The sequence below is a fragment of the Tamandua tetradactyla genome, chromosome 6 (assembly GCF_023851605.1).
Source record: "Tamandua tetradactyla isolate mTamTet1 chromosome 6, mTamTet1.pri, whole genome shotgun sequence".
NCBI lineage: Eukaryota > Metazoa > Chordata > Mammalia > Pilosa > Myrmecophagidae > Tamandua > Tamandua tetradactyla.
Genome location: NC_135332.1, coordinates 120,653,609 through 120,677,982, shown reverse-complemented (window position 1 = coordinate 120,677,982; position 24,374 = coordinate 120,653,609). Strand labels below are relative to the sequence as shown.

Here is a 24,374-nt window from a genome sequence, read left to right as displayed (position 1 = left end):
CTACACTACAAAGTGAGATAAATAATTTACGATTTAGATAAATGAATAAAAATGAATTGATTTATTTTGCATTTACATGCTGTTCATCAAGCCCAAGTAAAACAAGTGAAAGAAGAAAATGACAAAGTGCTGACCTGAAGACCTCAGTGAGGCAATGGCATGGATGAGCACTGAGACAACAGCACCGAAATGAGTCTGCACCAAAAAAGCAAAATTCTTCTTTGATGACTGCTCTGAAAGGACTTGAATTTGATGCATCTCCCGGTGGCTGAAGTATCCAAACAACTTCAGGGAACCTTCGCGAAGCAAGGTGGTGGGAATCACATCGGGGGAGGGGGGGCTGGGCTATGAAGGCTGTGATGACATTGTGAGGTCACGGCGACTGAGGGACGAGAACGACCTCTCTCACATGACTAGCTCACAAAAACGAGATCCCTGACAATGCTGAACTTCATCATATAGACTTTCAAGAATCTAGACTATTTAGAAAGCAAATGACACTTGCTGAAAGACAGACTGAAATCACAAAGGCTCTGTACTCATGCTAAAAAAGCAAGCACAACTAATAATCAGAAAGAACAGGTTCTCTAAATACAGTAATCTGACTATTTTCAACAAGTAGTTTCTGTAGTGGTGTGTGTTTCTTCATAGCATGTTCAGAATTTTAGCTAGCTCTATAGAATGCTAAATAAATTCACAAATATTAGGTTCAATTTTTAATAAATATGTTTGTACATAATCCATTTTGTAAAATGCATCGAGTGTAATGTCTAACCGAGACATCACATCCGTTCATGTAACCATGCTAAAAAGACTTCACTGAATAATCAAAACAAGGGAATCAACATTAGTTTTTTAAGGCAATAAAAATATCTCCTGACACCTAGATCTAAAAGGCAAAAATCTTAAAAGACAGTATCAATTAAAATGTCCCTGCATTAAAAACACCCCTAAATTAAATGATAAGCAAATGAACTGGGTAAAATATCTGCATCATATATATCAAAGGACTCGTACTCAATATATAAAGAGTCCTACTACATTAATAAGAAAAAAGACAAACACTGAGAAGAAAAGAAGTGCAAACTATATGAGACAATTCATTAAATAACATGAAAAAAAGCTTTGACCTCACTGTTAATCAAAGAACTACAAGTTAAAAATAATAAATACCTTCACTTATAATTAGGAAATACTTGAAAGAACACTAACCCACAGTATTGGCCAGGATGGTGCCATAGAAAAAGCAAACTGATGGTGCCATGTAAATAGCTCCAACCTATCTGTAGAACAATTTTGCAACATGTGTTTAAAAATGCATGCTATGCAGCTAAGCAGTTCTTATCCTAAAAATTTATCATAAGAAAATAATCAGGAAAGTATGTAATGATACACACACAAATATGTTCCTAAGAATAACTGTTCGCATTTCTTCAATAGAAAATACTATATACAGCACTTTATCTGTTTTAATTCTTCAGCAATCACATTCAACAGGTGCAAAAATAGAGTCTTAGGCAGGTTAAATAATTTTTCTAAGGCAAAGGTAGTAGAGTCAAGAATTCAAACTAGTATGATTCAGTATGATTCCAAAGCCTTAACCACCAACTTGTAGAAGTATTTTCTTGCATATAAAATAAAATAATATGCCAGTACAGAAACAGAGTGACTGTGACAGAGAATTGAAAAGATTCAGAGATATAAAAATGGACAGAAAACAGAATCAAACAAACAGAGATGGAGAAAGAGACAGAAAGAGAGATTGAGAGATAAAAAGACAGAGGTGTAAAGAGACAGGTAGAGGCAGAGAAAGAGAAAAAGATAAACAGCTCATTTTGAAATAATTAGTACTGTTTATCTTATTTAACTTTGCTTTGTCTTTTAATTATTTTTCTGCAGTGAACAAGTATTGTTTACATAATAAAAATGTTTTCAAAAAGAAACAAATTGCTAATGGAGGAAAGAGCACAGTGTTATTTAATTGGATATGTGACCCACAACACTCTTAAAGCAAATGGGCTAGGAGATTTCAAAAGGTTGTTTCTTATACTATTCCTCCATAAAGGTAAGAGATTTGATTCCAAAGTGTAAACCATCAAAGGCAGATTTCTGAGAGTGAAAGATCAAAGGATCTAATGGTCCAACCTTAATTCTAGAGAGGGCCTAGAGTGCAGCTATTCAGTTGTTGATTTGGGGATTATATAGTTTATACACCAAAAGAGAAAAAAATACCAATATCCTTTTTAATGAAAACTATTTGCAATCCCACCTCTACAAAGAGTTTACATGTGTGAACACATGTGCATGCACACACACACACAAACACACACTCAGGCATACATCGTAAAATATCACAAAAATGAAAATAAAACCAGAAACCTTTTCTAGTGGTCATTACAGTGCTAAATGGAAAAGGACTAATGTTGGTGGATAAGTTTTGTCAATTTAGGATATGAAGAAATAATCATATATGTTACAGTGAAGGCTTCACCTTTTTAGATTACACAGTCTAAGGTTTGCAGCTGTAATTAGGTAAAATTTTAGTCACTGCCAAAATTATCTGGGACCACAGAGTCTCAAAAAGCCAAGAGACAAAATAAATATGTAGTGTTATATGTAGTTTTTTGCACTCAGGTCATTGCCAAAGTGAAAAATAACATAATGAGAGTTTAAATACTTAAACGAAATATTTTTCTTTCTCTTGTCTTCATAATTGTAATGGAGCATTATGAATAGCATTGCCTAAACTCCAGACTTCATAAAACTTTTGCCAGAATGACTTCCAGTTTCCTGAAAAGGACTGCAGAGAGGCTACAATCAGTCTGAGCCTCCTTTCCCTCTTAAGAGCTCATTTCCTTCTAGTAATAATGATCTAGTCTCAGCCTGAGAGTGATCCGTGTGCTATTCACACCTACTTCAGGAGACCCATCCTTGCACAGCTATCTTGTTGAGTCCAGTGACTATGGAGCTCACCATCTTAGATAGACAAGCGTTTTAAAGAGATGGAGCAAAACCAGTGCTTTCTTCACTGTTAATTGGATATTCTCATCAGAATGGAGCATGTAGAGAGTAATAGCATACTTAAAGACAAACAAACAAACATGAACTTATGACCAAAGTATTTACCTAACAGAATAATTTAATTACACTTTTATCTCACCTTCTTTCCCATATGTTTCCCTCACAAACAGTTCTAAAAATTTTGTTAAAAGTGAGGTTTTTAAAGAAAGCAAATAGTTTTGCTATGGTTTGTGCTCCTCTGAACCTGGGCCTGAAATAAGAATTGCAAATACCTTTCAATTTCTCTTCTGCCCCTTCTGATCAGCTGGTAACTGTTGCCAAGAACTCTGGGTCAAGAAGGATTCTGAGCAGCTTCATTAATTGCAGGTATCTAGCATGTAAACTGGAGGGAGAGAGCGAACTCTATTATTTGATACTATCCTTCCTAAATCAAATATATTTTCATGTACAGTTAGGTTTATCCAAAGTCCCATCCTATTTTCATGGGAATATAAACAACTAGATACTCAGTATGTATATTGTGTTTTATAAATGTTAACATAGACATTAATTAAGCTGAGATAACAGTCTCAGCAAGACCCAATAGAATGGGGAAGATTAAACCAGATGGTGATTAGGAGTGAGCAGTACACATGGCCCTTCTAACCACGTGAGTCAGAGGAATTGATTTTCTGAGGATTTCAAGGGTAGCAAAGGGGCATCTCATGGAGGAAGGACAAAGTTCTATATTTACATATCGTACCAAGAAAATGGGTGATGTGGGATAAAAGGTGCATTTTTCTACAAACATGCAATCTATTTTCCTCTTTCTTATACAGTTCTAGCTTTAATAGCTTCTGCACTACAAAACAAGTATGAGAAAAACGACTAAAAAAATGACATCAAACAATTCATTCTCTTCAAAAGTTGTGCATTATTTTGTTATCTTTATCATTCAATTTTCAAAAAAAGTTAAGAAAAGTTTAAATGAATCATTATAGTAAAAGAGAATCAAATCTGGGTTGAGTCCCAGCTCGGCCCCTGATTCTTTTTCATTCATTGATTTGTCATTCAACAAAAGCATATTGAGTACGATGGGTAATGGGAATACAAAATGTTTCACAGAATTTATAATGTAGTTGGGGAACAGACCAGTAAATAACAAAGTGGAAAATTTTATAAAGATGCATTAGAAACAGAAAGAAAGGAGTGAGCATGGCTGGGAGGTGAATGTCTTTCTTCCTTTTCACCTACGCCTTGGAAATCATATTCATCTTGCTGCTTTGCGTGGTTATTCTGTGGATGCAATGAGATAATGCATATCTTTTTATCATAAATAAATATGTCACATTTAACTCTTATTCCATTTAAGCTGAAACAAACACAATCTGGCAATTCAAAATTAAGTTCAGACCATGTCCCTTTAGTTGTCAAATTTTTCACTGTGATCATTACATAACAGCATCATCAAGCATTCACAAAGCAAATATAAGTCTTCTATGAAGTCAATATGGTTTTAGAACATCCCCTCTAGACATAAATGTGGGAATTCTCCTTGGAGTTGAGACATCCTCAGGGAAACCTTTCTGATAACTACAAGCATCCAAGAGCCTAATCTTGGTTAATCACTACCAGGTTAGCATCTCTGAAAACAACACAGCCTAAGTACAGAAGAATGTGTGGTCTGTTTCTCATAGAATTCTAAACCTAGGACAAAACATAGGGATTTAAAAGGTAATTTTTAAAAAAATCTGAATTAACAACACATTATCAGTTTGGTAAGAAAATATAAACTGCATTATCAGACTTCCAGATATACAACATAACTTGGAAATGAATTATCTACTGAATCCGTAGAAGAAGAATATAATTTGAGAGTATGGTCAATTTTTGCAGTATAATTAACAGCCTATCAAAGCATCTTAAAACATGTGAAAATTTTACATTATTATTTTTTTGCGGGGGGAGGGGGCGTGCGTGGACTGGGAAGCAAACCCCGGTCTCCTGCATGGCAGGCAAGGATTCTACCACTGAACAACGCTTGCACCCCTATTTTTTGTACCAAATGAACTCAATAGAGAAATCCTACCCTAACCTCCAAAACACCCATAAGATAAACAATTTGTACTGGGTAAAATTGAAAATAATTTTATTGCATGATGTATCTTATTCATTTCATTTATCTATATTGTAGGCATTAAAAAAAATAAATAAGCTTCTCTCAGTTCTTAGTTCTAGAACTCCTGTCTGTAGAAATGTCTGACCCAGAAAATTCTACCCAGTGCAAAAAATTTATGGTCACGGCTTTTCATACTTTCTTATAAATGAATAAATAGCTAGTCAAGTGACCCTTAAAGTTCTGGAGACCAAGACTGAACACCACCCAAAGTTTGGAGCATCTCAACAAGAAAACTGACCCAAACCAATCTAATGAGGATTGGTAAGAGTCATTCTTCTGAGGAAACTGAAGAATTTTTGATTTTGGAATGGTTACTTGTTTCTTTCTGAGATGATATTACTCATTTAGATATTGAAAGAGGGTGAACTAGGTAATATCAGTCATATAAAAGATCAACTTATTGCCAGATAGTTGAGGTTAGGAGACCTCTAACTAGCACTTAATGAAATATTTACATTAAAGTGAAGAAAAGCATATGCAACAGAAGATCAGAAGTTGATTTAATCAAACGAATGCTGGAGACTTTACTGTAAATATTCATGGAACACACTGGTCCAGAATTGAATTGCATTCTTACAGCATCGATTTTAAAGGAAAACCGGATCTCATGAATTTAGGAGTTCATTCCAAGCAATACTTTAAAACTGATTTCGGTTCATATTAATAAATGTTTTCACCTGGATTATAAAAGAATAATACAGCAATCTGCCAATTCTAAGTCACTATACAGATATGAGGCATTATTATTCTATTAATAAATAATCAATAATAATTATAGCCAATATATGTTGATTTTGCTTTCATGTAAATTGAAATAGAGAACCACTGGGATCACTAAGCAGAAATGCCTTCATAAAACAGTGGATGAAGACTTTCAATATGGTAGTGCTACAGGAAGTATGTTGGAGAGAGAAGAGCAGACATAAGTCAAAAGGCCAGTTTGGAGACTCTGACAGTGGTCTAGCTTTAAGGTAATAAAAGTGAAAGCGAAAAGAAGAAAAAAAACACAACTAAGAAAAGATGTTAAACAGAAAATTTCAGAGTTTGGTATCTGGCTGGATGGAAACAAGAATGACAGGAGGTAAAAAAGGATATTTCAGACTTCAGTGATTAGAATGTTAGGTATTCTGCTGAACAACAGAAATCAGTAGGAAGAGGTGATGGAGGGTGAAGGAGCTAACGTGTACAACTTCAACTTAGACACGTAAGTTTGAGAACCTTATGGAACATCCACATAGACAAGTATTCAATGGAAATGTGATCTAGAAGTCAAGAGAGAAGTTAAGTAACAGAAAATGGCTTAGTGCAAATAAAGCACTGCAGCAGTACTTTGGTACCAGTAGTACACAAAATAACTACTTATGTCATCCAAGTAGATTATTATAATGCTTAAAAATCACAGTAAAGCCAAAGATAGAGTAAAAAGGGGAATAAAAGTGATGTTTTTAAGCAACAGATGGAAGATGTGGAAGCAGATTTTAATTCATTCATTCCCCAGGGCCAGCTATGTAGTAAGACCCATGACAGCTGTTGAAAACACAGAACCAAGACAGAGAAGCATGATATTTGCAATATTTTAAAAGTGTTCTTAATCAAGAACATTAGGTTTGCTAAAACATGCTTTGTTTTCCTTTGTGATGTTTACAATTATACATTCTTCCTGCAAAATATCTCTTGAGAACAAAACACCTAAAAGGAATTTGCTAGACACTGAAAATTTTGTTAGTTTGGTTGCAGAAGCTACCATTAATATAATAATAATTTTTCCTTGAAAAAGACATTGACATACAAGGGAAATGGAAATTTTGCAAGTACAGTAATTAACACAGATAAGATGTTTTAAAAATATTTTGTGAAAAAGGAAATATAAAAAGCAAACCTTTTGTTCCGTAATATATCATAATCAGATGGAAATACTGTGGCTGTATAATCACAGCATAATCACAGGTAACCACAGAGTTCCACTGGTTGCATTCACAGCCACTTAGTAAACTATAGACCCATCAGTGGGGGTGAAATAATCGAGCCAGAAAGAGGTTGAACAATTGCCTTCCTCTGTCATACCGGGGTCTTTTAGCCTTGGAATAGTTATTTAGTCTTAGTTTTCCTCTTAAACTTCACGTTATCACATGGACAGATCCATTCTTTCTCTAGTATTTGACAAGAAAATGTTATTTCTAGCCATATAATTAATTGATTTTTAAAACTGGTAGTTACTTTACATATTTTAAACAGAAGAATACCAAGGAAGTCTTATCCAAAATAGAATGGTTCAGGGCTTCTTTTTTTAAATTTTTAAGTGAAGATTGAATGAAATCTTTTGCTTAAAAAGAATGAAGAGGGCGGGCCAGTGGCTCAGCAGGCAGAGTTCTCACCTGCCATGTCCCCGGGTTTGATTCCTGGTGCCTGCCCATGTGAAAAAAAAAAAAAAAAAAGAATGAAGATTCGAAAATGATGATTGGGGTGGATCCTGCTTTAATTCCCTGCTTATAATTTCTACCCTAAAAGCAAAATAAAATGTGATTTACTTTTTAAAACAATGCATACATCAAATAACATCACTTGGGCTGTAGCCAGATGAAAAAGTTCCATCTGAGCTGACACCCACATGTTACGAGTAACCACTATTGAGTGTAAAGAAATAAACATAATGCTGCACACAAACAATGCTACACTTGGCCAATTGTCAAACTTTCCTCCTGGCAAGGGATTGGACCTATTTGCTTTAACTGTCAAACTAGGCTAGTATATTAAATGAGATTTTGTTCATCAAAAAAAAAATTGCCCTATACTCTTTAGTATTTTGTTGACTATCATTTTATTGCCACTATGTTATCTTGGAGCTGCAAAAAATAGTACTATTCTTATCATTAAGAAATTTCATCTTGCTTATATTTTGCACCTTTCATCAAGACTATACGCTTTTCATGCTTAATATTACAAGTCTCATTTCTCAAATGCCCTAAGATTTCTACTGACACGGAAGCATGAAGTCACAATTTTTAGTAAAGAACAGAATTAAGATAAAAATCTATAGCTATATCCCTTTGAAAAAGTTTGTATCTTAAAATCAACAAACTAATTGATTAACTTTTCAACCATCACTTTTATTTTAGGGCCTTAAAAAAAAAAAAAACAAGTTCAGCACTAGCCTACAAAATGCCACTATTTGGTACCTCAATACAACCTACCATTTTTAAAAATCTTTTTAAAGCCTGCCATTCTTAATCAATCATTCAACAAAAGAAAATAAAAGACTATACTTCCATAACAAGGGATTTTATTTCATCAATATTTCCATGTATGTTTACAAATTACGAACTTTGGTATCAGCAAGAAGAGAAAATATAACCTTTTAACTAGTGTCCACTTTCCCTTCTCTCATTGAAAGTCAGGTGTTTTCAAAGAGGAGGGAGTGTCACAAAGATTCCAGTCAGTGTCGAAGAAGTAGGGGCATAACAGCAGATTTGATACCCAAGAAGGGCTGACTTTAAGTTGGGTCTTAAATGATGAATATATGTCTCTTAGGGGAAGAAATACAGAAAAGCATATGAGACTGAAGGGACAGCCTGAGTAGGGACACCAAGGCTGAAAGTTCAAGTCCTGATTTGAAGATGGGCAGGACTAAGGGATGGAAAAAGCAATGATTCCTACACTGACGTGGGCGCCACAGGGGAAGTATTTTCCAGAAACCAGGTTACCAAACTTTTGCCGGGAAACAGAAACTCTAGGAGTAGAGTCCAAGCATCTGCATATTAAAGACTGTTTAAGGTAGTACAGAACATATATTTTATTCATCCCTGGATTAAGCATCAGATGGTACATGTGTCACTAGGGATAACTATACACTTTCAGTTGCTGCTTTGTTATCACAGAAATCCTTAGAGAAAATACAGTGATAAAATGGTTTAGCTTTTTAACGGGCAAGATATGGCCAGAAAAGCCACAGTAAGTGCACAGGTACTCACATTTAAACTCCTTAAACAATGAAGAGGTTAAGCTATGTTCAGCCACCACATTTTTTAAAAAAGTCTGAGTCTCTCATCCAACAATTAGGACTGGAGTTTGACTAGGATGAGCTGCAGGAGTGAACTGTCTATCTAGCATTCCAGAATGACACTGATGCATCACAATAGGCGTGGCCTTTAGAAGACACTAAAATAATAAGAATCTCTAGATTTACCAGTTTCTTAATGCAACTTATCATTACCAAAAACATTTGTGCATAGCTGTGCTGACAACGTGACTATTGCTAGCCAGTGACATCTTTCTAATGTATGACCAGATTTCTTTTTAAAAAGCATCTCCCTCACTCCACTCCATAAAGTAAAATGTTCTAACTACACAGTTAAAATGAAGCATGGTGAACTTCATTCGGCCGATGTGGATTCATTCCCCAGAATCTAGAGTTGGGAATTTTAAAAAGGGTTTAGAGTCTCCACATGAAACTATGAATTAATTTAGTCGATCACCACCGAATTTCATGAGTTCTAAAATACACTTCATTTAAAATGGCCATCATCGGGGGACCCCTGGGCTTGGGCAGCAGTGTTCATGCAAAATAGAGATGTCTTAGCAGACACCCAGGAGAGAACAGAGCAAAGATTAATGAGAAGTTTATCTGGCTTTTGTCTGATAGCAGTTGGCAGCATATGTTTGGACATGCACACGTAGATTCACGTCCTAGTCGCATGTATCAAAAGTTCTGAAAAGCACAGAATCTCATAATGGTTACAAGTCATGGTCCAATCTCCCAGATTTAGTCTGAGGGCCTGAAATCCATGGTTATTTCAGTGGCAGACTCTGTACTCTTACTTTCTTATAACTTCCTCTCCGTACCATACTTCTCCTCTTTCCTATCCTACCATATTGCACACACAAGCAGTAAATGTAAAAGGTATAAACTGTTTACAATCGGAATAATGTAAAAGTTTGACAAGGGCAATTCTTATTCAAGTCCCTAAGGAAATAGCCTTCTTTATAAAAGATGGGTGTGCGTATGTGTTTTCCAAGAAGCTGAATTTCAAATTGTGGAATGAGAGTGATCGGACTCACAGAATGAAACTAGGAAATGGTTCATAAGACGTCAGGGGATAATGTACGTCAGGAGGTCAGGCTGCGTTGCTTGATGAGAGCCTTTTGGTCACTGCCAGTTCCGATTTAGGAGTACGCTATTGATGGCCACCCCAAAGAGGGCTGGAGGAAGTGGAGACTATTAAATCACTTGTTTACCTCAAGTGAGCACTAGTGGTACTCAGTCAATGATTTTATTGATCTGCAATACTGTTCAATTAAGTGTGTTTATTTTGATTCTGCAATTTACATGCATCTGCAGAAGTAATGCTCACAGTGAAAGAAAATCCAAAATTATCCCGTTCACTGTCCTCATCTCTTCCCTGTGTACTAGTGTCATTTTTAATTAACGGAACATGTGCTAAATGAACAGACATTATGGTGTTTAAGAACAGCATTGAGTGCAATGTTTAAATTCTCAGGTAGTTCAAGAATTCCTATCCTTAGAACAGTCAATGAACAGAGGAACATGGCAGGAGTCAGTAATTAAGCTTAAGGGATAGGTTACTCTTGGATGATAGGTAAAGGTCCAGTTATATGACTGCTGACAAAAGCACAGGATCAATTTTGTTGCCAGTATTGCAAGATTCACATTGCTAAATCAATACTCTACAGGAGGAAAAAATGGAAGTGCAGTATATTTGGTTAAGCCAGAGGAGACCAAAGTATAATTCCAGCAATGTCAAGAAAAGTAGAATTTGGTGTGGCTGACTGACCTTACCCAATGGCCACAGCAGCACAATCCGATGCCCATCTCCTTGGTTAGCAGCTCTTAACATATGACACCTTCAATCTCTGCTTGCTCTCCTTGTATATCACCATGTGTCCCCTAGAAACCATTGTGCTGGGCCTATTTATGTGGAGGCAGCAGGATTAGAAAAGCACCTTCATTGGCCCACTGATCCCAAACCAATCAGCAGCTTTCCCCACTTAACTGAAGACTACGCTCTTTCTGAGTTTCTATCAATAATGTCAGCCTGTAATTGGATGAAGGCTGAGAAATATGACCAAAATGCTGTCTAGAATTCTTTAGAAACTTTTCTTGTCTTCATTATAGCTAAGGCTGAGAGCATGATGCTTTCACAAACAGGAGGAATGAAAGAAAGCTCTGATCACTCTTTTCCTCAAAATATGTACAGTCTGAAACAACTGTTTTTCAGAATGAGAAACTCTGGAAATCAAACTTTCTGATAAAGTGTCTCTGTTTCCGTTTATAGCACTAAACCCTTCCAGATTGCTTAGACTGCCAGGGATGGCACTGCCAGGGCACTTCTTGTTGGTTTTACCTCTAAACATAAACTTTACTTGCTTTCAATCAAAAAGATACATTTATCTCATGTGGATGTTGGGCCATGCAAATACCAACTTAATTACTCCTGCAACTTGTCCATCTTAGTTTATGAGTCTTAATACTTGGGGATAATGATGGCAATTAAGAGGAAACACCATAGAATCACTGTGGCTGCATCATGTTCTTTACCATTGGAACATTGTTTCATAACGTCTGCCTGAGTAGTTTCTGAGAAGTTTCAAGGTGGCTTGGTTTGTTCACTTTCTCCTCCTATAGGGCTGGTGTTTTTAAGTTTAAGGATTTTACACAATTTAAGAGTGCTGCATTCAAACACACAGAACCCATTCATAGGGACACAACCCTCTCTCCTTTGCATCCTTTATGGCTAAGCACCTCTAGAGAGGGAATTATGTTCTACTTTCGCAGTTATTCATCATCTGTTCTTGAACTCTAACATCATAGTTTCTTCCACCACGCCACTTCTTTTCAGAAAATTCTCAGTCACTAGATATTTTTAGTCCCCTGTAAAACATTTGTTGTACTTAATCATTTCCTAGAAGGTTTTCCATAGTTTGGTTTCCCTGATCCTCTGCTCTTGCAATTTTCTTTCTAACCTTCTCATTTGCTTTGTTGCCTTCTCCTCTCTCATATCACCTTGATATGTAGAGGTAATTTCATGTGTGCTCAGTTTTACTTTACACTCCTTTCTTGGAAATCTCATCTATATTCATCTCTACCTGTCAATTCAGTTGATATGACCTTCAAATCCATATTAGCAGTCTCTAATCGCTGCTGTTTTTTACTTCTTCTCCAGATTTCCTACAAGAAGCCCAAAGATGATGTTTTTACAGACTGTACTCAGTACTCAATTTTCCTCAATGAATTTTCCCCCTTTTGTTATCTATTTCTGACATAGCTGTGGTTGCCATGTGTTTAAGAAATGGTGTGGTTACTTGTAACTCTTCTACTTTCTTTACCTTTGCCATCTCCATAATCACTTCTCAAGTTTTTCAAATTTTATTTCAGAAAGATGTTTTAAATTCTTCTACTCTTCTCTGTTCAGTTTTTATTTCAAGATTCTTTCCCCTAGAATATTAAGGGTTTGGTTTTAACATTAATCTCTTCCTCAACCAATCCAGTTTGTAGACTGCCTGCTTTCCTTTCTTCCTTCCTTCCTTCCTTCCTTCCTTCCTTCCTTCCTTCCTTCCTTCCTTCCTTCCTTCCTTCCTTCCTTCCTTCCTTCCTTCCTTCCTTCCTTCCTACCTACCTACCGTCCTTCTTTCTATATTTTCTTCCTTCTTCCCTCCCTCCCTATCTACCTCTCTCCCTACCCCCTCACTCCTTCTCTTCTTCCTCTAATACTAATGAGTTTATCCTGGTGCTACACAGTGACAGGCACTCAGAAATACAAATACAAACCAAACAGAATCTCTTCTATCAGACTGCTTCTAGGTGAAGCCTACATAACACTCTCCTGACCAAAACTAAAAGAGACTTACCAAGCCAATACAAAATGAAGCTCATACTCCTTAGTTTGCATTCAGCAATTTCTTTCCGCTAACATCATCAACTAAAAATGATATAACCTCAACTTATTTTTGAGGTCTAACTTTTTTTTGTTGCAACTCATGTAGTTTTCATTATTTGAGAGATTTGCTTCAACACTTGCCTTGTAAATTTAATGACCCAAAATAACAAGAGCAATTTTACCTAGCAAGTTTCAAATGTAATTTTTTAAGATGGAAAGGGAAGGAAATATTAATTAATAATTTTAGGGCCCAAATCTTGAATCCATTCTCAAAGGCCAGTACCCATAAATAAAAGAAACACATTATATTCACATCATCTGTGAATAACAGTAAATTCAAAACATTACATTTTAACTTGGCCATTGTTCTTCTTCTGAACATATTATTTAATCATGATATGCTCGACTGCCTATAAAAAAGTACAATTACCCATGCTCCCATCATACCATGCATTCTTCCTCTCTTCTTACCCTCATCTTCATGTATACCAATCCTACAAATCTTCCAAGGCTCAGTAAAAAATCATTTTCAGGAAGCTTTCCCTGATAGCCCTTACTGAAAGAAGTTCTCGTCCTCCAGCCTGACCCACTAAATTTCAATTGTACTTCACCTCCCCACCTTCACCACTCTGGCGGCACCTAGCAATTTATATTTACATAAGTATTTGCACATAGGTCTCAGTCCCACAACTAGACTAAAAAAGCTTAGCTCTAAGCTCTTCAGAAGTAAATATCATATCTTATTCATTTTCCATCACCTAAATGTCCTAACTTTAGAAATAGTAGGAGCTCAATAATATTGTGATAGAGTGATAAATTAGAATATGCTAAAAGCATTTCAACATGCCTCTAATGTATTTTCTTAAACTTGGGCTTTTAGGTATGCCTAAGAAATAAATATACTGAAGAAGTTTTTTGTTTTGACTCCTAGGTAATATTCCAAAGAAACCATGAGATTGTTACATGACTCTTCTAGAAGAAAATTTACCACAGTTTAGAATACTTTTCTTAGAATTCCCCTCCAAAAAATGAGATGAAAAGAAAAAGAGAAAAAAATACTTCAGGATACTAGTTTCTAAAGTTTGGAAATTTAGCATGGACTTAAAACAACAAGAAAACCATATATGAATGTAACGGAAGCGCATGTTTCAGAAGAAGGTACCAACTATCATAATCACATCATCTATGACAGAGTGATATGGCTTTGCAAGCCATGTACCTCTGTCACTGATGGGTCAAAGATTTAGACAGAAGAACAACATTCTAAATCATGGTTTCTACATGAACTGATTTATGGAGTTGTGTAAATTTAGCTATAAGAGAGAAACAGTAAGCACAAATCTTCTTGTTACATTGCCCACCTTGGTTTTACACAAATAATATGGAAAGAGAGTGAATATTTGAAATTAAGCCAAACTCTGAGTATCAGTGGCTTTGATTTAGTGGATTAAAGGTCAGAAAGAATGTTTCCGCACTCATAAAAATCCTGGAGGTTACTACCATCACTTCCGTCCCACTTATACAACCCTAACTTGTAAATGAAAATCAAACTTTCTGAAGCAGCCACCATATCTGCACTGACACCTTGCCCTGTGTGAATTATGTGTGTAAGTGTGTGTTTGTCACTCCACTGATCTGGTTAGATTAGCAAAAGTGTTTGAGATATGCTCGCAAATCTCGGCATCCTGCTGGACAGCTAAGGAGCAGAGGCAAAGCTGGATATCCTAAGGAAAGATCTCCAAGAGGTAACTTGTCCCTACCCTTTCACAACATAAAGAAACTAAACTTCTGGTCACTGCACCACTGAAAATAAGCTTGAAGGACACTTTTGTAACTCCTTCCTCCCACTAATTCATGGCATGATCTATACATGCAGCTAAATCACCAGTTAAACTCTAAAAAACTAAAGTATCACATCTCTTCACTTAGGTAGCTATACCATATTGTCCCTTTCCAGGGGCATCTGTGTCCTGATTTTTAAATATTACTACTGGAAATAGATTTTATGAGATTCAATTTCATATGTATAAATATGAATGCAATCTCACAGAACATAGGAAAAAATAAGAAACAATACCAGTCTTGTTTGGCTCACACCCACTAGTAACAAGTTATGATGGGTTCCTGCAAATTAATGGTGAATGTAACAGCTTTTCACAAACACCCTCTGCTAAATGCAGTTTCAATTAACTTGTTTCCATATAATAGCATAGTAAGTTAATTCACAAAATTAATTACTACTTTTCATCACTCTAATGTCCCAGGCACTGTGCAAAGGAGATAACATTCATGATTGCATTTGACCTTCACCAAGAACCATATCAGGTACATACTATGAGAATGCTACATTATAGATGAAGAAACTGAGGCTCACAGAAGTTAAATAAGTTGCCCCATGTCATACAACAAATAATTAGCAGAACTGAGACTTACATCCAGGTTTGTCTGACTCCAAAGCCCTTAATCGCTAACTACACTGCCTCATAAACAGTCGAGAGAAGTATAAAAATCTTGCAAAACGCTAAAGATCATTATGGTATTAATCTGTACATGGTAATTGTCTATTTAGTCATCACTAAAATAATCCATTAAAATGAACTGTATTATGGTCATTTTTATGACAAGAAATTGAAAACTGGAAATACACGAGCATTTTAAATGCCCTATCATATTTTCATAGGATTTTTTTAAGTATCTCCAGGTCAGTTATTACCAAGGAAAGATAAAACTGGGTAAGTAAGTGAGAGAGAAATGGCTCGAGCTGTAATAGTAGGGGTATTGTACATCCACATATCCTGATATGCTACTTCTAGTGTAAAACCTTGTGGCTCCAGATAGGGAAAACATTGTTAGTGCTAGTTTCATCAATGAGTTCATTTTTAGGATTTGGTAAATATGGGTTTAAATTATAAGAATTCTTTTGATCATTAAAAGAACTGTATTCTTTTGGAAGCAATCAGCCTTAGATTAAAAAAAAAAAAGGCTAGGTTAAATGCTCATGTTCTTAGTTCCTATTATTCTTATGTGACATCAATGTTCCTTTCATCTGTGATGACATAGTGCTGGTTCGAGGCTCTCTGAGAATGGGTTCAGGACTAACCCTACAATTAATCAAGGCATTTTTGCCTTCCCTTTTTTAAAAACTTGAAGTTCAACTTACTATCTGAGAGGATCTATCTGCATTTTTGGCAGTATAAGCAACCATTCATTCACCAAGAGCTGCTCAAAAATCGATTCTATATGGTAGACATTGAAATTATATATCCAGAGATCTGACAAACCTTTGTCTAAAAAACTGGGAACTAACTGGTTGATTAAGTGAGTGAGCCAAACTACACGGGCCATTCCATAACCCCAGTCTTCCAGCGAAGCCAGAGGCAGAAAAAAGAGCCTTTGTCTCTGTTTTCAACACTGTATTTTTCCTTTTGATCTGCTTACTTAATATAGCTCTCATATTTATTTGTCTAAGAGGATATCCAGATTTTTTACATCAGTTTAATGTCTCACCCTAATAAATGTTTTCTTTAGAAGACGTTCCTGTCCATACACTGAAAGGCAAGCCACAAAGGAAAAGTTTGTGAACAACAAAGTAAAATTGATTGGAAATACAGTGACCAATTTTATTAATAAAATTCAATTTACCAATTTAAAAGAAAAGTTCAAAGCGAAAGTTTATCACATGTATGTTTCTGCAAACTTGACTTAACAATGTATTCATTCATTTAACTGAAGTCAGCCTGACCACAGTTTTATATCAGACATACATGCCACTTCCCTTGATATAAATGTGTTGTTAGGTTAAAGTCACATTTTTTTAAAAAAATTATATTTTAAGCCCTAAAGGATAAACATTTATCCACTAAGACAGAAGGATAAAGATTTTAATGGCATCTTGCTTCAGGATTCAAAATAAATAAGGCAAAGATGAGTTTCCATCTTCTTAAAACTAAATTACAGAGATTAAAATATATAAACACAAAATGAATGTGTTCCATTTGCATATTATATTTCGCTCTTAAAGTTGATATTGAAGATTAAGGGTCAGCATTTAATCCTCACTATCCTAATCCCTAAAATTACAAAGACAGGCATAAGTGCAAGTCTGCTGCACTAAATTACCTTGAAAGAAAGCAAATTCCGGATGAAAAGGGAAGCATATTTATATTATGGTGATTTAAAATCTGTCGCCTAAACACATCTTCTCCCCTCGATCCATTGACCTAGATTGCACACTAAAAGCTTGTTTGTCTGCAAATGGGCAGCTAACACTTTGAGACAATCCAGAGATTCTTCACTTATGCAGAATCATGCCAACAATTTTTCTGACTACAATAAACACTGTCTTGTTCATATTCCACAGAAACAAGGTCTGTGTTATAAAACAGAAGTCTTTCTTTACAGTTTTAAAACCATTTCCTGGATAGCTAATTGTGAAAATTCAGAAATCTGGATATAAGAAATTATAGCTGCAAAGGTATCTATAAAATAACATTTCATTAAAATGTTACTTAATCTAACAAAACATTGTTAATTCCACCGAATTCTAATGGTTTTTGCATGAAGATAGAAAAGATGGGCTTTTTCAGGGATGATAAATGCTTTATAAACAAGGTTACATTTCCTGGATATTCTTGTAATACTTTCTGAAATCTGAAGTCTAGTGCAATGAATTTTCAAAGTAAAACAAATCCAACCCACAAAATCACCTTGTGGCTCAGAAACCCCCACATTTTTATCTTCTTTTGGAAAACTTCCATTACTGTCAGTGCAGTGACCGTGCACAACAAAATCAGCATAGTGGAATAGTATAAATAATACACACTTGTAAAAGATCAAATTGCTGTCCAGTTTCTGCTGATTTTGTCAGATACGCATTTATTTTTGAAGATAATTTTCTGAAATCAAATCATATGCATCAATCAGAGCATAAACTTGGAAATCATCTTGGTTCCTCTATAAATCTTTTCTTCCACCAATCCTATCAATAGATGATCATGTTCCTTCCTTTAAAATGTCTTTCCAACAATTTTGTGTATCTCCAAAGAATGGGATCCCTGCTGTTAAAATTTAGTCTATTTGTGTGGCTACGTTACAATTTGTATAAATTCAGGAAACACTCTTTTTTACATATTATGGAACACTGAAGACTAAAATATTTCTCTTCTCTTGAATGTGTCAAAGACAACATAATACAATATTAAATTAATATGAAGCTATCTTTACTATACATATAACAAAGCATATTTCAAACTGCACTGAAATATTTTTATCAGTAATCCTCATTTTCCATAGGTGCAGAAACTACAATGAAGAGGTCCAATCATCCTAATAGGGAGAATGTGCTGCAAAGGATCCAGTGACACTCAGCAATTCAGGGCCAAACCCCTGCTGTTTAGCCATGGTAGTTACAAAAGCAGACTAATGAAAGCTGCAAAAATTATAATTAATTTTCCTTCTAAAGAAATCATTCTGCTCTAATCAACTGCCTATCAAATGTCAGTGCAAATTATGCTAAAGGAAAAAATTATTAGGCCAGGTTTACAGAGTAAAATTTTCCATATACTGTATCAGACTAAAGAATGCCTGTGTGGGAATTACTTCTAATGAACAACAAATTACAATTACTAAACTAAATGAACCATCTGCCTTTTTTTGTTTGTTTTCATGGCCTCACTGGTGCAGAATGCATTGTCAGCTTAATTCCCATTCAAAATGGCAGACTGCCTCATCATCCGGCTCTCGCGTCCATAACATTTTAACAGAAAATCTGTAACAGATGTTTTCAATTTTAAGAAGAGGACAAGTACATTTTATAAATATGCTCTAAACATTAAAGGCTGGCATTTATAATAATAAGGTACATGCCTTTTTCAGACTGGAGCACTAGGATGACTAAGTACTCCGAAACCCTAAATTAGCACATAAAGTATTCATAGACCAATACCAATAAAAACAAGTCCTGATGTACTTTATTAAACATTTCATTCAGGCAAATGTGTTTTGTCTCTATCCTCTAATAGGTGATCATTTATTTCAAAGGGGCATGCACGAGGACATCCAATAATGACATCTATTATCAAACCTTTACAGAAAGGTTTAAAGTGGTTAGCAGGATACATCATCTAGCACTGGCAGAAAACATTAAAAATGGAAAATCAGACTCTTATTAGCATGTGTCTCAGATTAACTGGGCTTTCCCTGCTGAGGTTTGAGGACCATGATACTATAAAACGCTTGGAAGACGGACATTTATCAGGGCCCTTTATGGAAAAGAAAATCCGATCTGGGCATATTCTTAAAAAGAAAGCACAGCATATGAATAATATTTTTATGTAATGCAAGAGGAATATTTACTAAAATAAATGTGTATGAGTTCTTTACCCTGCTATTTATGGCACTCACATGTAGCATTGACTCAAAACTTTAGTGAGGACATGTTTTAAAATAGTTCTTTCCTTAACATCCACTATGGAATTTTTTTTTCTTCCTTTAATGAAAAGGGTTTTCCTGACAACCCCTGGGGCTCGGGCATGCACGGTGCAGGCCGGGTGGATAAGCTTCTCTCTACCACTAATGGTCTCAACTCAGACCAGAGGAGCAGTGCTAAGGGAGGCAGGGGAACAGCTCAGGTTTCAGATCCACCCAGTCCTCACTTTCTTTGCTGAGATAACCAAAAAGGAAAACAGTCACTGCCAAAGCGATGATAGCTTCTTCTCAAAGTGCAAATTAGGCCTCTATCTTTTTTTCTGCTTTTCCTAGTATTGTTTCACTTTCATTTTAATTTGCAGTTTTATACAATGCCGTTTTTATTTTGGTCGCTCTGACAGGCCCGGGAAAACCAAGTCCCTTTCTGTAATTAAAAAACAAAAGACAAATTGTAGTAGCTTATTTCATGAACTAGACATAAGTGAAGGATATATGATTCCAGTCCTTTCTGTAGGCTGGGTGAGTCTCTATCTGAATTCTCCCTGCTTTGAGTGGATGTGTAACTACCATTTGCAATGGGAAGTGAAATGTGCTGCTTTAGAAAAGCAGCTTGCTTGCATGCTAGGGTCCACTCAAAGTAATGGCGACTGCTTTGAAGATCATTTTAATCTCCTTCTACCCTTGTTCTGAAAGGGAAGAATGAAGAAAATGACAGCTCCATTATTACAAATGCAGCCTCAGAAATAAACTACTGTTGAATTCTTCGAAGGTGTATTATTGAGGCAAAACCATATGTTTTAAAAATCCCTTCCCTATTTTTTGCAATTGTAGTTTATGATGTGAAGTCCTGCCTTAAAATGTTGGTTTATTTTTCATATTTACCTATGTTTTGCTTTGCATTTTAATCAGTGGAAATAAGCAAAAGCATTTTCATTGTGTTTCATGTCTTTGGCTCTTTAGTTATGGTCAAGTTAGAAACCAGCTCTACTTTTGTTTTGCAAGAATTCCAAGGGAATGTTTAATGTTGGGTAAAAATTGCTTTCAATAAATAAAAATAAATATGAAATGACCATGCAGCTGTTTCATTAATTTTTAAACTCCATTTTAAACTTATAAAATATTATGAATTTTAATAACAACAATTCATACTCCTCTAACACACATATGCTTAAATATCTTATAAAACAGTTTCTTTTCTAAATTAAAACAGTTTTGGGAAAAGTTACTTTCCCTGAATATATCCATATTAGCCCTTTAATACTCGTGACAGGTAATACCTTGAGGGAGAAACGCAACTCATAACAAAATATTTCTTTGTGGAAAAAAAAGTAGTGCGGATAATTTCTAGGACCTATCATCACATATTTTAAACTTGACAAAATTCTGATCATATATGTGACACCCACGACTACCACGTAAAGTAAAAATTAGTTTTCATAGTCCATTTGAAGGATGCCAGTGAAATGAGTTATTCCAATGCAGTTAGGTTACCATTCCTTCAATTCAGAAATATATATTGCCACCAATTTTGTTAGAGGTTGATAGAGCATTATTCTAATTTCCTGATTTAATGGACTTATTTATTCTTGAAACTCTAAATTTATCCACTTAATAATTGAAACATTTTGCCACATCTACAGATCAGTAACCGGCTGGGAGAGAAGTAGAGCAGCTGCTATTTCAGCTCAGGCATGTGGTCTCCCTGGCCCTGTACTGCTTTTCCCAATGGGTGGATGGGTCTCTCAAAGTTAAGATAGTTGAGATCAACTGTAACTTGAGAAAGAAACAAGCGACTCTTTCTTAACTCAGACAATGGGCATCTCTTCTCTCTCTCTCCACCTACAGACCTGAAGACCCACTATCCAAATCCTGTACAGCTCAACCCAAACACTCTCTTGTTCCTGTTTGACCCAGTACACCATATTCCCCTCCACTTGTAAAAGGTCTGGCCACTTTGTAACTCACAATGCTCCCTGAGTATATTCTGGGGCTGTTGTTCTTAAATGTGTAAGTCTTAGAACCCTCTGAGCTACAGACACATTTCTCAGAGGGACAATGCGTAATTTTCTATACACTCAGGTGATTCACCCTCCACATCTTTCTAAAGCTCTTTTATGGATTTCCTGGGTATCCATGGACCACAGACTGAGAGCATGAGCCTTCAGAGAAGCCTAGCACTACAGAACAATGCTTAAAGTACTGGCAGAGAAGTCTGAGTTTACCTTCCTGCTCAACTATCTGTATGACCCTGGATAGGACACAGGCATTTACCATGTCCATTTCTTAATCAGCAAAACTGCAATGATAATGCACATATGCCACTGGGCTGTTGAGAGGACTGAAGGCAACTATGGGGGTAAAATATTCCTTTGGAACAAAGAATTTTAGCTATTATATAGTGAAAAGAAACGTAAGAGCCTTATTTAAGCTATATTAGTTTTTTTAATGTGTATCTCTTATATTTACAAGTAAAGAACCACATATTGATTTAGCTTTCATACTCCTGAGTACCTTTAAAAAGTGCTTTGAAAAGTATATTCTGGGGCTATGTGACTGTGGCTCAGTGGCAGAATTCTCGCCTGCCATGCTGGAGACCCAGGTTCAATTCCAAGTGCCTGCCTGTGCAAAAAAAAAAGTATAGACCAAAGGCAAAACTCTTTTTTTAAAAAACATATATTTTTGCAGCAGCATATTATATTAATACTCAACATTTGCAGAATCGATGCATTCAGTTGAGAGCTTTAATCTCTTCGGTCATTATCTCTTTGTTCATGGAGTCACAAAGCATTCCATTGACCAACACTAAAGCAGTTCATTCTCTTTAAAAATAATACGAATGAACTTCTTTGGGGGGTGATTTTAATATTGCCTCTCTGTTAGGGACTCCTCAAGACGTCCTTTGTCTTTATGATTCTAAGATGATTTTTTTTCCCCAGAATCTTCTAATTCAATTATTCCAAAGGTAAATTACATTTTTTATAGAAGAAAAGAGAGATGGAAAATGAAACAAACACAGAGTTCTGATCTGTCACTTTGAAATTTGTTTTCTCCCAGTTACACTGAGGGATGGCTAGTTCTTTCTAATACACAGTACAAAGATGCACATGGCCCAGCTTTACGTTCCTTTATTATTTCATAGACTCCACTAAATTCTGCTCCTATTCTTCTTCTTTTGAGATTTATTAATACCAGCTTTTAGTCAGCTGCAAGTCCATCCATGCTGGCTGCAAGCATTCTTGTTACCCTGCTCTGGAGCTTTTCAATCTGTTATATGTCTTTTAAGGTGAAAGGTTCACATCTATAATATTTCTGTTTTGTTCATGCTGATGCAATAGAATTTTATAGGATACAACAAAGAATTGGAATCTCAGCCACAGCATATGTAAAATCACATCAGGAGAAAAGGGCAAATCCCAGTACCTCTGTAAGAGACCGTCTAGGACAGCCCATCCTCCAGACATCTCTCCCAAGGGTGTACTTTTCCAATTAATTGGAATAATATGTCACCTAAATGGAACAACAGAAATCATCTTTGTTCTCTAAAACCAAGAAAATTAGATATTTTGTACAACCAGTAAGGAAAAGGGAGGTTTGTTAATTAACGATCTGGTGCTGTTCCAAACAAAAACAAAATATTATTAGAGCAGGACCATCATTTCCACATTGATCCCATCCATTTACTCATTGGATTTTTTAAAGTTCTTATGCAAAGTTAAAGCTTCAAAGCACAAGGTATGAACGCTATTTCTCCTCGTGGAACCTAGATATTGGGTATCATTACAATTGCAATAAACTTGCAGGATGGGGAAAGTGGAAAAGAAGAGAAAATGCTCCCTAGAATTCTTCATGGATATCTTTTTATTGTGATTGTACTTGTTCTATCAATTTTTTAATGATAACAAAATTTTCTCTTAATCAAGGCCTTTTTAAAACCACTAACAAAAGCAATCTCAGAAAAGGAGGTTGAAGTACCAATGCTGTAGCATTAATTATCTCTGACCTTGAAATCTTACCATAGGCAGTGAGGTCAGAGTCATCATCAGGGGATTACCTGGAGGTCAAGGCTCTCAAATAAAACTTATATTTTTCTAAAACCTATGAAGGTGATGGGAAATCTTCTAATCATCAAAACCAGAATCACTTATTTCAATAATTAATAGAACTAGTTGTGAATATGAATATTTAAAGAGTCAGCACAAAGAGGCCTAGAAGATTCAGGATAATCACTCCCAGAACGATCCGGGTACTCTCCCCAACTGTCCCCCTTGTCACTAATAACCCATCTCAATCCAGGGGCTTGGCAAGGGCCACATTTTGATGGCTTGGCAATGCCAGGCACAGATTTCACTGTCTAAAATATTTTAAATCATTACGAAGGCGGTATGCCACCTGCCTGGAAAGGGTGTGTGCTCGTTCTTTCATCTCTCGATTAGCATGGGGCTGACTTTCCAATTTGTGGATTAACTATACCTTTTACTGGTTCTTTTGCACCCACTGATTTCCTGCCTCTTAGCCGTTTCTTAGCTCATTTTCATATCCCCCAGAGGGGAAAGAGAGAAAATTAAACTCAAACCTATGGAATTTACTCTAATGAAAGGAAGGGGAAGAGATTGGAAACCACTGGCTAAAATGAGGTCTGGGGATTTCCATAGTTGTGTCGGTTCCAGTTAACCTAGAGTATTGCAGGCCTACTTTACAGGCCGGTCATTTACCCTCCACCTCCGCTGCTGGACTGATTTAACCACGGCCAGGGTGGGAAGACTATTACATAAACCCGAACTTTTTCATAAAGTTCCTTCAGCAAAATTATATTTAAGAAGATAAATTACTATAAACCTTGAGACAGATATTTTTAAGACGCAACATTTCTGAAAATT

The 24,374-nt window shown here is 35.8% G+C and overlaps 1 protein-coding gene across 6 annotated transcripts in view; it reads right to left on the bottom strand.

The window, feature by feature from the left end:
* Positions 1 to 24,374, bottom strand: part of ZFHX4 (zinc finger homeobox 4) — a 185,055-nt gene that overhangs the window by 110,521 nt on the left and 50,160 nt on the right. The window lies entirely within an intron of this gene.